This window comes from Pinus tabuliformis, chromosome 7 (genome assembly GCF_031772625.1).
Source record: "Pinus tabuliformis cultivar Carrire ecotype Pingquan chromosome 7, CPIR1, whole genome shotgun sequence".
Lineage (NCBI taxonomy): Eukaryota > Viridiplantae > Streptophyta > Pinopsida > Pinales > Pinaceae > Pinus > Pinus tabuliformis.
Window position 1 is genome coordinate 492,326,667 of NC_142293.1, and position 14,453 is coordinate 492,341,119.

Below are 14,453 nucleotides of genomic sequence, written 5' to 3' on the forward strand. Positions count from 1 at the left end.
CATGATTTGACAGCTAGGAGATGGTTAAGAGGAGCAGGGGGGCGACATTTAAGGCTGAAATCTTTGAAGATCTTCTGCCAAATCAACATTTATGGACGGATTTTGGGGGGAATGGTCAGATTTGAATTCAAATTCGCCTATAAATTATGCATGGCCATCCAACAGAGAACACTTTGCATCCTTAGAATTTTTGAGTTGTTCTATACGTCGTTTATGAATCCTCAGTTTTTCGTAGATTTGGTCGCAAGCTCTATGTTTGACACTTTACCTAATGATACCCAACAACTTATTCTTAGCACTATGTCCGAACCAGGTGAGACTGCAAGTACCAGAGGAACTGTTGCCTCCAAAGGAGTGGCTCCAGAAGTTGTAAGCATGGAGGCTCCAGCTCCTATGCCTATAGCGCCGAGGTCGCTTAGGATAGTCAGTTTCCTCCCTTGGAGAAAGGATTACTAGAGGTTGCCCAGTTTGCCTCCTTATGGGCCATGAAGGAATTTGCACGGGTCATAGAGACAAAATTTATGGGTTTTGATGGAGGTGAGCATTCGCATGGCCATTAACCATTAGCCATGGTTGTCCCTGACTGTGTTTGATCATTTTTCAGAGTACACAGAGTTCAAAGTAGACTTCCAACGCGTCGATATCAGGGTGCAGAAGGATCCGCAACAAAAGTGGTTTGATCTGCCCTATCTTTCCACAGATGATTCCATCTAGGAAGTCATCAAGCACTGGGCTATAGATTGGCACTCTCCGATTTGGTCGTGGGTACCAGCAAAGGCGCGGGGAGTTCTGCGGAGAAGAAGAAGAAGGAGGCAGCAAAGTTGGTTGTCCAGCAGTTGGCCGAGAAGTGCAGGAAGGAGGCTAAGGAGGAGGTCCGACTGGAAAAGGAGTGCACTACAAAGCAGCAGGTTGAACAAGAACAACGTGACTCCAAGCAAAGCGGTAAATCCCCTTCACCACAAACTGAGGAAGAAGAACAGTTAGAGCAGTGGTGAGGATGAAGGACAGAGCACCCCATTTTGGGTGAAGAGGTACAAGGAACAACAGAAGGAGGGGCCCTAGAAGAAATCAAAAGCGATGAAGCCACCGCTCGATCACATTGCACTCACAGAAGGCGATCTCGATGAGATAGGAGATAAAGTGTGTGACACCACAACGGAACTATTGCAGTAGTTCCAACAAAAGCATCTGCAGTCGCTAGGCACTCTTCAAAAGGGTTTGCACAAGTTTTTGATCCAGATGATCAGGGTCTAGGTGGGCGCAGGGTTGGTGAGCGCCACACAGATGAGTCTAGCTCTAGGGACTAGTGAGGTTGCCGAGATGATCAGGCCAGTGGATTTTCGAGTAGTCGTGCTACAAGAAGGGTCCTTGAGCACAAAATCTACCGATGATAAGGTCATCATGAGTACTCTAAAGAACATCGGCCTCAACCTTGCAGTGCTCCCCAATGAATATCTTCACACTCTGCAGACAGGTGTGACAACAGAGTTACAAACATGGGAGCAGCGTGCTCTCAGCCTCATAACTGAATATCGAGTGAACAATGAGAAAATGTTTGCCGAAAATATGGAGGCCCTAAAGGCAAAAGAGATGATCTAGGCGTAGAGCACCTAGCTGGCGGTCGCGGTTGCAGAGGCTTGGATGACAGTGCTGGAGTTTCACATACTTGAGGAGGCGCCGCTTGAGGCCAAGATCAAGAAACTTGCAGCGGGTGTCTCCAATGCTAAGGCAGAGGTGGCCTGAGTTCAATTCAAGATCAACATGAAAATCATAGAACTAGAGCTTAAGTCATAGCCTTCGACCCTGCTAGAAGTTAGGGAACAACGTGAAGCTACTATTAAGGATGTAATATCCACTGTGGATGTTGTGGTTGTGGATTGCAAAATGTTGTTTGAGCAGGCCATGGAAGTAGCAACAACCTTGCAGGAAGATACCAACCTGTAGAGATTCGAAATAGAGACCTGTGAGCTTTAGCAGTAGTATGACGAAGTGCAGGAAATGGCGTGCTCAGTGGCTACAGCATAGGGCCTCACCAAGTTGTAATAGGGTAAGAAACTTCTTATACAAATGGAAGCAACACAGAAAAAAGAGGCAATCCTTAAGGCGCAGTTGGATCCTTGGTTGGAAGAAGCCTACCAAGTCTCCACCAACATACAGGAAAAGTTGGCGAACTTGCAGCTTACATAATAGAGGATCAAGAAGGATAGCGAAGGACCTGCCATAGAACAGTTAGTCGAATAGGTGAATTAGGGAGCCATGTAGAGCACGGCTGAAGTAGCCATGGTGCAGGTGGAGCTGAGTGACCTTCATAGTAATATCTCTGTGCCAGCTGAGTGACTCAAGAGTGAGTGATGGTCTTTGTGTTGGGGGCCTATTGGGATGGGCTCCGTTGTGTTAGTTTTGGGGAAAAATCCCAAATTTTGATGTTGACTAATATGAAAGAGTTTTAGGATTGATTTATTAATTTTTTAAGTTAGTAAGGCAACCCAAATTATGTAATAAGGGTTCAATGCATTATCTAGAGTTTTACAACATCTCATCTCTTGTACAACCATACCCTAACTCTTACTCTAACCATGATATCAAACTGTAGTGCCATTATCTTCAAAGACACATATTTATGATGTTGTGGTGTGTCGATCTTGGTTGAAAAAATTATTTGGCCTTCTCTCTCTCTTGAAATATGACATCATTCAAATCTCAGGTTCAAATGAAACATCTTCAAGATTGAAGTCGAAGGGAAAAGGTATCATATTTTTGAATGGAAAGTCATTTTGCAAACGTATCAGTGACAACAGATTCAGGGAAATTTTCTGAAGTTAATCTGTGACTAAAGTTCATGTTGGAAATTGGCTTCTTGAAGAGTTTTCATGGAAATATGATCACTTGTGTTGATAAGCAGTAAAGTTTCCCCTCTTTTTGTTGTTTAAAGGTTGTACCACTGATACACATCATCATAAAAATGTTGTAGTGAACTTCATGGAACCTGTAACATTCATATCAGGGACAAATTTTGCTTCACAGGTTGAACATGAATAGGGAAGTGTTGCTAGGGATTTGTTATTACATAAATTGTATTAAACAATTATTATCTTAGGAACAATGCTAAGAAACCTTGTTAATAGAACAATGCTTGTATGGACCATGATGATTACCTATTGATGCAATGAAATAAGTATTTGACATTGTTGATATATTGGGTAATGCTAGGGTCTTCCTGAAAGTATGAAGACCTATAGCTATCAAGGATAGAACCCTGTGCAGTAAAGACTCTTGGTTATATGCAGCATCAGTTCTACTATGTGTGTCACTACCTATGTATGACATATCAAAATATGCAATTCAACATCATTTACTATCTCTTTTCAGTCCAACATTTTGTATGACATCATTACAAGTTCAGTAGTAGTTGTGATATGTTGTAGACCTAGTATATTGATGACTGTGTTATAGTCTTGTTCACAAACAAGGTTGTGAACAAGATAGATGTAAACTTTGGAGAACATATCTTTTGAAATATCATCTACTATGAAGAAGCTACAGAGATCTACTAGTAAATTAAATTGCAACACCTTTGACTTTGATAAGGGGTGAAACACACTTGAATATTCCATTCTTGAAGATCAATGGAAAAAGAAGTTCATGGCACTTCATTGAAATAATATCAAAGGAGGATTTCTTCTCCTAATTGAAGAAGAACCATGACGATTCTTTAGAATGTTCCTCTTTAAACTGGAGCTTCCTAGATGTTTATTCTTATCTCCCATATGGGAAGCTCAGGAAATCATCTAAAGCAAGGCTTCAGTGGGAGCTATAAAATCCCTGGATTGATGGAAAGTTGCAGATAGCTCGATAGGTACATTTTGAGTAACAGGGAGCTACAATGTTTGATATTTGCATATAACTATTGATAACATTCGTCCAACATATGATGACCCTCTCATTTATCAGTGTAAGAGGGAGTTCCATTTTTATCAACATAAGGGGTTCAAATGAAAGACCCTAAGATTAAAAGTCTGATAAGATGGAGAAGTTTTTGATCCGAACATATTCAATGTATGTGGTCACTATATGAAGACTCTGAGTGGATCCATGAATAAGCCCCATAAAGGATCGCTACTTATTGAGATATTTCTGTGATTATTTGGTATGAATTACATTGCCAAAATTTGGTTGGCTTGATAGTATGGTAAATGGAAAGTGCACATCTAAGTGCTATAACTCTTGGAATCCACTTCACTTCATGGATAAATCAAAGTATGAAATCTGGGATCAGCATGGAAGTTTAAATCAGCAAGTATGGCTTATTATGAAGTCATTTTAGGAAGCCCTTCAGTAAACCATTTAAGCACGTGCTAGAAAACCCCGTTTTATATTGTTATAATATGAGTGGGATTCACATTTCAAGGAATCCATGTTCCATGAACACTTCAATAATATTGGCATCAAGTACCACTTTGTTTTGATATGGTACATTGGAAATATACCAAGCACCATCATTGTTGATTTGATGAGTTGATTACTATCTTCCTTACATATCCTCATGGTAAAGTCAAGATTATATTTCTTTAGAGCAATGACCTTCCCCTATGATACCCCATGTTGATATATGACACATGGGGTGAGTGTTTCACCTTCCCCTATGATTGATGAGATATGCATAGGATGAGTGGCTCACCTTCTCCTATGTAATATAATAAAGATGAGTGATTTTCCTTCTCCTGGGAACACCCCAATGAGAGATGCAAATAGGCATATGTTGGTTGTCACGTGCAGACATGTTAGTGGGACGTGGTTCATCCTTCCCCACATGTAGGATTCTCATTCCCTACGATTTATGGTTGACATGTTGGTGGGACATGGATCATCCTTTCCCCACGTATAGGATTTGTTGACAGTGTTGAACCTGCCAACATTTAGGGGATATGCCCCATAAGAAGTCCCATCTAGACCTCAGACCACTTGGAGTAGGAGTCCCAATAGTGGGTGGTAATGTAATGCCTTGAACGCGGTAGCGCGCATAGATAAGTATGATAATCTTGGGTTGAAGCAAGTGTCTGACCTTGCAATGAATCAAGTGAGATGCATGGCATATCTAACATACAAAGGGTAAAAGGAAGTGTTCCCCTTAGAATCATGTAATAGTACATAGCTTGAAAGGAACACATGAGCAAAATGATATCACAAGCTATTCGGAATAGTCCACAAATTAAAGTGACAAGTTAATCCAACAACACACATTCAACAAGATTCATACAATTGCATATAAAGTAGTTCATAAGAAAATTCATAAGTTAAACAACATACATTGCTAAAGCTACCAGAATAGTCCAACTAAAATAATGACATATGCATGAAAGTGTGTTGGCTATGTTATTATTATTATAAGTGAAAATTCCATCCATACATATGCCATTGACGGCCACTAACCCCAGTGGAACATTACAGTCAAGAACACCTGCTCCTCCAAAGAATTATTCTTGCTCTATGTTGTGGAGAAGCCAAGGCTCGTCACAATACTCCCAAGCCTTTTCTAAGCCTAAGCCTAGCCAAAATCTTGGCTCCAAAAAGCTCATTCCATGAGTTATGAAATTCTATTTATATCAAAGAGTAGGGTAACCCTTGACATTCCCCTGTGTGACTCTTTGACTACACTCATGACTCTTCAACTTCTTTATAAACAACTCGTTACATAACATGATGACCTTTCACATTTCACTAATGAAACTTGGAATTTCACTCAACATATTTACAAATAATTACGCCGTAAGGCGTTCCCTCTGGAAGGAACTCCCCTCCATGCCGCGGTGTCTCGTTATGGGCCCTTAGATCGATTGTTAGACGATGGAATAAACTCCAGCCATTAGATCATCGGTGAAAAATGTTGTAGGCGGTTCAGATTATTGGAATGTTTTCCATCCTTAAGACAGTTGTCACTCAATGATGGGCCTTCCCCTCAATTTTGCCATCCCCTTCTTCATTTCCATTCCCCCTCTCCTTCCATTAATTCCCTCGCCGCTCTTTCCACTTCCTCTCTCTTCACCAATGCATCTGCGCCCTTCTACGCTTCAATGCCCACCTTCATCTCCTTCACTAGAAGGAAGGCATTCATTCTCTGTTCAGCAAAGAGAGGCCAAGCGATCATCGACACTCCATGTCAGATGCTTTCGATCGTTGAATGCCCTTAAAGATGGATCTGATTAGAATGTATGCAATTTTTGCTCATAATATTCCTGCTTTAAACCCGCAGATCAGATAACTGGTTGCACGGTTCAGCTTTTCATATGATTTCAATGACCTAATCACTGAACTGAATACAGGTTGATTTGGTTGGAGGATATTACAATGCAGGCGACAACGTAAAATTTACGTTTCCAATGGCTTTTAGTACTACGCTGTTAGCCTGGAGCGTGCTGGAGTTCGGTCATTTAATGGGCGGTGAGATTGGTAATGCCATTAATATTGAATTTAAGTAGACCGCTACTTATTTATTCCATTCGTACGCGTATTTGTCCTCCATAGCTCTTCGACTTTGCAGATAGATACATGGGATCTTATTGTGACAGCCTTAAGTCTGGAGTTTGCTCATTTAACTGCGGCTTTGATGGATACCAAGTAAGTTTTCTGTTTCATTTATTCTCACCCGGAAAAGTCCCGTCAAAATACCCAACCTAACTTCCAGTTAATACTAATGGGGTTTCAGGATGAATTGTTGTGGGCTGCTGCATGGTTGCACAAAGCATCGGCCAACAATTCGTATCTGCAGTACATTGATAGCAATGGCAAAACACTGGGAGACAATGAGGAGTTACATGAATTTGGATGCAACAATAAGCATGCTGGCATTCATGTACTGCTCACCAAGGTAATCACTCCATGCAGCTTCACGGTGCTCATATCAACTGTATTGAATTTCAAAGCCATCTATACTCGTGTATCTTTTTCTACGTAGGAGTATTTGTCCGAGAATGGATGGTTCTTAAAACCATACAAGGGATACGCTGACAAGTTCATTTGTGCCCTCTTTCCTCAAACACCTTATCGACCACATGTTCAATACACACCAGGTTCCCCTAATAGACTCTCTTTCTTTTTTTCCCGGGATTTTGTATGTTTGTTGTGTACATCGTGCTGCTGCGGGAAGATGAATAAGCTAATTGGAGAGATGCTGTGTTACAGGTGGGCTCATATACAAAAGTAATGCAAGCAATATGAAGATTGCGACGTCAGTATCGTTTTTGGCATTAACGTATGCCAAGTACCTGAGCGACGCGTCTCGAGTGTTGTGGTGTGGGGGCGTGGAGGCAACTTCGGCAAGGATTCGCGCCTTTGCAAAACGATAGGTAGGTGCACCACCTACTTCACTGTAACTGGTTCTTGGTAGAAGTCAAGAATGCATTTGACATTGGTGTATCGCCATTATGGAGTTGCAGATTGATTATATATTAGGGGATAATCCTCTGAATTTATCATACATGGTGGGATATGGCTCCCGCTTCCCCGACGGATTCATCATAGAGCCTCATCTCTGCCTTCTATTGTCGATCACCCGGAATTCATTGCATGCAAAAGTGGTTTCGTTACGTCCATAGAAATGGTTCCAATCCTAATCTTCTGATGGGAGCAGTTATTGGAGGACCAGATGAACACGACCAGTTTCCAGACGATCGAACAAAATTTCGGCAATCGGAGCCCAAGATGTACATCAACACTCCTCTCGTTGGCGCGCTTGCATTTTTCAGCGCACATCCATCGTGATTTCCCAGAGATGTTAAATCCTGACACGTTTCTTTACATTTTCTCAGAGGGTGGCATTTAACTTTTCATTTCTTTAAATTTTCTCAGAGGGCGGCATTTAACTTTTCATTTCTTTAAATTTTCTCAGAGGGCGACATTTAACTTTTCATTTTCTTTAAATTTTCTCAGAGGGTGGCATTTAACTTTTCATTATGGATTCTCAAGAAATAAATCATGAATGTTTCTAGAAACAGGTTGAATGAATCCATACATTCTGGTTTGCCTCGTTGTGTCTCCTTTATAAAATGTGAAAAAAGAGTATTACAATACTTTTTCACACGTGCCATCTGATCAAGCAGCATATAGTTCTTTTTATTATTGGGTAAGAATTTGTAGCAGAAAACTGTCTTTCAAATCCCTTTATAAAATGAGGACATGGTTTGGGTTATTCTATTTCAAGATATTGTATCGAAAAGCTGTATTGCAAGTTGCAAGGGATTTATAGATTTGGATTAGAATTCTTTTTCATATCTGCGATGTCACTGCTGCTTTTTGATTATATGGTGCCTTCCCTTGTTTTATAATTATCAATAATAATTGATCTGCATTTTGTTTGGTGAGATGTGAGGCATCTATGGGATTTTAATTAGAACTTGATTACCTGATTTTACTTGGCCTTATTTTAGATGCATCTACTAATAGCTTGACATGTGTGATATGTCACATGAACAGGGAAAATCTGTTGAAGTACGATAGGCAACAACACTGCTTTTGAAAAATAATCTGAGGACAAGTTTTCATCTGATGATTGCTTCTTATCAACACTATATCAAATCAGAGTTGCTACCTTGTCTGGGGGCACCAGATAGACACCTCCGTTCAACGGTAGGAACTGTTGTCAGTGTTATTGTTCAGCAAGTACAAGTGTGGGGTTGGCCAGAATTAATGCAGGCACTGGTTCAATGCTTTGACAGCAATGACTTTAATCATATGGAAGGTGCTCTTGATGCACTATCAAAGGTAACTCAAGGTCTCACTTTTGGCTCTCCGTCTGTTGTAATATATTCCCAGAGTATATTTTTTTGTTTATCTCAACAGATTTTATGTATTTCATAAGAATTCAAAGTTGTATGTTTAAAATTCTTTTGCCTATGTTTCAGAGAGCTTCATTTAAAACTGGATTTGTTCTTTTGGATCTTTTTTGGAAATTATCATTTTTAATAATAGATCTAAATTCTAATCAAGTCATGAGAGTGGAGTAGTTATGGAATTTTCTTGTTTGATGAGTAATAATGTCCCAGATTTCGTTTGCTGACACTTGCATTTCTGAGAATCCCAAAGGATTTAGGAAACACCCCCTTACCCCCTCCAAAAATAAAAGAAAAAACTCGTTAACCTATATTCAACCTTTTGGTCACAGCTTCTACTGTAACCAATTCCAATTCCAATGTTAGATTTTGGAGTGCACACTTAGAAATGAACAGTTGATAATGGAGAGAATATGAAATTTTATTTTATTAATGATGCTGTAGCAATAATATAAAATCTTTCATGTATATCATGTCATTTATAGCACCCTTCAGAAGTGAGGGAAATTTCTGAATGGTCGTGACATTTTTATCCTGTTAACATGGAAGATGTAACTGTTTAAGTTGCATGAAGGTTGTGAGATTTGGATCATTGCCATGTGCAGGTGGTGACAAGAATGATCTAGTTGTGTTGTTTGTGGTTGCACAATTTCTCATACAAAAACAGATCATGAATATGCGAATTTTAAAGCATAGTACATTGTTATGTAAGCATTTGAATTGATTTTGGGTTTTTTTTAAAGTAGATCCTGGGCTGTCTTTTTTCAAGGTTACCATTTTAAACATATTAAGACTTGTCTGCCTTTCTCTCAGATTGCCTTGTTTTAAAAGTCATATAAAGTAAGTTTCTTGTGGAAGTAATGGGCATTTGTCTATCATTTCCAATACATAAGTAGAAAAGGTTGCAACAAACAATATATAAGAGACGCAACAAACAATATATAAGAGATGCTATGGGATTTAAACCTTGTTTTAATGTTTTTGGCTGTTGATTTTAAAAACTGTTGAACAAGGCAAATGATTTTATTGTCTGCCAAAGATTTCTCTATTTTTGGTAAATGCTTTTTAAATCTGTATGAATGGTTATGCTCATGCAAGGGATATGTAATTCATAAGTAGATGTTTTGCATGCAATATAATTCGTTCCTTTAAGGATTTAATATTCATGGATTTGAAAGTTCCTCTTGTTTGAAGGGGAGCATGTGGGTCAAAAACAGTCTCGATACATGTACTTTAATACATTCTCTCTAAGGTTTTTATCAAGCACACTTGGCATATCCAAGTGATCTTTCAAAAGGTGTTCTTTAATTAAGGGCAATCTTGCAATATGGGTTGGGGAATGTATAGCGAGGGTAGAAAGAAATTATCCCAGCAGGAATAGTGAATGCATTGGGATTGTGCTTGAGGTGGACGGGGAAATCGCGGGGTGGGGGGGATGTGGTTTTGAAATGGGAATATTTTGCGGGAGTTTATGAGATCCATAATGTGCATGGCAGCTGCAATATATCTCTGCTTTCAAGAGAATGAATTGGATATGAAATCATTTGACCACAACAATGCATGGGGATGAGCTTTCTAAGTGTTGATTCATTTTTAAAACTTTGTAGTAGGTTTTGTACAATAGGGAGCCTATTTATGAACATAACAATGTGCTGCCCACGTAGATATGTGAAGATATACCAGAGGAACTAGATGCTGATGTGCCGGGTTTACCAGAGCGAGCTATCAATATATTCTTGCCCAGATTATTTCAGGTAAATACCATTGGAGAATTTGTTCTAGATTGTTGATAGCATTACATAGTTGTTTTGTCAGGATTTGATGGGAAACTAACATAACTCATTATCAAAGGAGAATGCTTTATGTTGGTTTCAACTTCCAACTAAGCTCCAATGTATTTACAACCTTTTAATTGCTTTGCAGTTCTTCCAGTCACCTCATGTTTCTCTCAGGAAACTAGCACTTAGCTCCGTAAATCAATTTATTGTGTTTATGCCGACAGTAAGTTTCTCTGTAACCACAATGCAATGTGAAATAACAGTCAGGGTCTAACTGTCTACATATCTTTATGCTGTTAAACAAATGCAATGTATTAGATTCAATAAGAAAGTTAATTGTTTCTAAGGTTTATATTTTTGTGCATGCAGACCTTGTTAATATCAATGGATCAATATCTTCAGGCCTATTTACTCTTTCTCAGGATCCTGCTCCTGAAGTGAGGAAACTGGTCAGTTATCGTTATTTATCTGCCATTATCTTTGCTCTTTGTATAACATTGGTCCTTTCATCCTAGTGCATGCAGGTGGACGGGGAAATCGCGGGGTGGGGGGATGTGGTTTTGAAATGGGAATATTTTGCGGGAGTTTATGAGATCCATAATGTGCATGGCAGCTGCAATATATCTCTGCTTTCAAGAGAATGAATTGGATATGAAATCATTTGACCACAGCAATGCATGGGGATGAGCTTTCTAAGTGTTGATTCATTTTTACAACTTTTTAGTAGGTTTTGTACAACAGGGAGCCTATTTATGAACATAACAATGTGCTGCCCACGTAGATATGTGAAGATGTACCAGAGGAACCAGATGCTGATGTGCCAGGTTTACCAGAGCAAGCTATCAATATATTCTTGCCCAGATTATTTCAGGTAAATACCATTGGAGAATTTGTTCTAGATTGTTGATAGCATTACATAGTTGTTTTGTCAGGATTTGATGGGAAACTAGCATAACTCATTATCAAAGGAGAATGCTTTATGTTGGTTTCAACTTCCAACTAAGCTCCAATGTATTTACAACCTTTTAATTGCTTTGCAGTTCTTCCAGTCACCTCATGTTTCTCTCAGGAAATTAGCACTTAGCTCCGTAAATCAATCTATTGTGTTTATGCCGACAGTAAGTTTCTCTGTAACCACAATGCAATGTGAAATAACAGTCAAGGTCTAACTGTCTACATATCTTTATGCTGTTAAACAAATGCAATGTATTAGATTCAATAAGAAAGTTGATTGTTTCTAAGGTTTATATTTTTGTGCATGCAGGCCTTGTTAATATCAATGGATCAATATCTTCAGGGCCTATTTACTCTTTCTCAGGATCCTGCTCCTGAAGTGAGGAAACTGGTCAGTTATCATTATTTATCTGCCATTATCTTTGCTCTTTGTATAACGTTGGTCCTTTCATCCTAGTGCATGCAGAAATTACAAAGATCTATATTGTTGGATTGATATATTGTGCATGTTCAATCATCAACTAGTGAAAACATTGGTTGTAGAAGAGAACACGAGAATGGTGAGACACTAAGGTTAGACAGGTGTTTGTGTGGTTATTCCATGTGCTATTTTTGCTGCATCAACTATCCCAATAAATGACAAAATGTTGAGCTTTGCAAATTGCCTTGGCTGTTAAAGATGAATTTCCCCGGATTGTTTATCTTCAAGAATTATAACTGCTATTAGTTGCATCCTCAATTCAGGAGCTCTGCTATTCCATTCATAAAGTGAAATACCAGAGTTCTATTTCAAGTGAGTAGCTTCTTAGAAGCTAGGAAAAACTCTTAGATGACATTGAGGCGCAACTTGGGAAGGTGATATATGGTGTATTATTGTTGCAATGGCAGGGGATGGATTTTTATTGCTGGTTGAACCAAAAGAAATTGATGCAAATCGATATTAACTACTTATTGATAATTTTGCCCACTGAGTTCCCTGAGGTCGAGTATATTGCTTTCCTTGCTTATCAAAGAGTATTGCTTATCAAAGAGTATTGATTCCTTTTCAATTTCAACATTCTGGATAACCAAATCTAGTTCTCTGTAATCATTGCAAAAGGGAGTCCATTATCATGTAGGGTTTGAATTGTTATTATCCTCTTGTTGCATGATAATCTTGATCATCTCATTCAGCTTATAAGGTTCTTAGTGGCCTATCCTTTTCAGATCCTTTGACTAACACTATATCTCTCCAATCTTGTAGGAAGGTCATCAAACTCTCCCTTTTATCTGCCATGGTTGGCTAGGATTAAAATTTCAAAGGGAGTAGCCAGAGGCATGTCTTATTTACATGAAAGGAAGTTTGTTCATGCAAATATTAATCCAATCAACATCCTTCTAGGCTTTGACATGGAGCCATACATAGCATATTTTGGGCTAGAAAAGCTACTGGACATTGCCAATGTCAAGTATAGTAGCTCTGCTATCCACCTAAGGAACCTTGAAGGTATATTTTCAGGGAGAAAACGCTCCACTTGCTCCTGCCATAGCCTGTAAACAACCCCTGATTTGCTGAGCAGTCCAGGCACATCCAAGAACTTTGTATCTCCTTACCAGGCCCCAGAGGCATTGAAAAATCTCAAACCCAACCAAAAGTGGGATGTTTATTCCTTTGGGGTTATTTTTCTGGACATTCTTACTGGGAAGCCACCTTCAGATAAGGATTTTACAACATGCGGTCAAAACTTTGTTAATGACAAGCATCGCCTTTTGCACATCATAGATCCTACTCTTCAACCAGAGGTTGAAGGAAGGGAAGAAATCTCAGTGTCTGTGGGGATTGCATTGAATTGTGCTTCTGATTCCCCTCAAAAGAGACCATCAATGAAGGAGGCATTGCATTTTCTAGAAAAAATTCCATCATCCACATCCGATTAACCAATTCTTTCTTCCTATGTATCATCCTTGCTTTGACATAAGTTGGACAGAGATGAGGACTTACACCCACATTCCGTATTCAACAACTCTACTTAGACATTGCCATAACTGACATAGACACCTCTATGATTGGGAGTCAGACAAACTCTGTTGTCAACTCAGATGCTTATGAAATCTCTAGAGTCTTCTTAAAAATTTCAGTATTCTACAGTTGAGGATTGTAGCAAAACTCAGGGATCAAACTTAACTCCATGCTTATGAGGCATCCGCGTTCTCACAGTTTACTTGCAGCTCATTCTCAGTTTTAATGGGAAGGTGATATATGGTGTATTATTGTTGCAGTGGCAGGGGATGGATTTTAATTGTTGGTTGGACCAAAAGAAATTGATGCAAATCAATATTGAAAATTAGATTTATTGGTTCAGCTATAGTTTGCATATACAAAGAAGAAACTGCTCCTTTTTTAGGTTAGAATATTTATATATACATGTTCATCTCAGCAACAAATCATAATTTATCAAAACCATGAGAGTGCTACACAACTTCCTTCATAAGCCTTCTTAGGAAGACCATGAAATAAGACAAGTGACCCTGTGCTTGTATTTGTATCTTATTCTACATAACGTCTTCTTACTTAGCTAGAGAACAATTGGCTGCAACATTTATATAAGTTTCTATGGAATGTTTCTGCTGTTATATATTGAACAGGTCCATTATACCGTATTATTGGATTTTGCAGAGTCTATCCCTGTTTTCTCTTCTTTAGAATATATATCAACCCTTTTGTTTTGTTTCAAGGATATGTTGCAGTTTATTTCATTTCTCTTTTATCTTTAAGATGGATATTTATCTTTTTTATCACCACGTTCTCTGTGGTTCATTTAAATTGGATATTTGTCATTTTGTTCACTGGGTTCTCTGTATTTTGTTATAACTAGTTATTGATAATTTTGCCCACTGAGTTCCCTGAGGTCAAGTA

General features: G+C 38.8%; 1 pseudogene; it reads left to right on the forward strand.

Annotated features, from left to right (window-relative positions):
• The first annotated feature begins 1,320 nt into the window (after positions 1-1,320).
• LOC149248183 (endoglucanase 17-like) lies at positions 1,321-7,835 on the forward strand (annotated as a pseudogene).
• Positions 7,836-14,453: the final 6,618 nt, after the last annotated feature.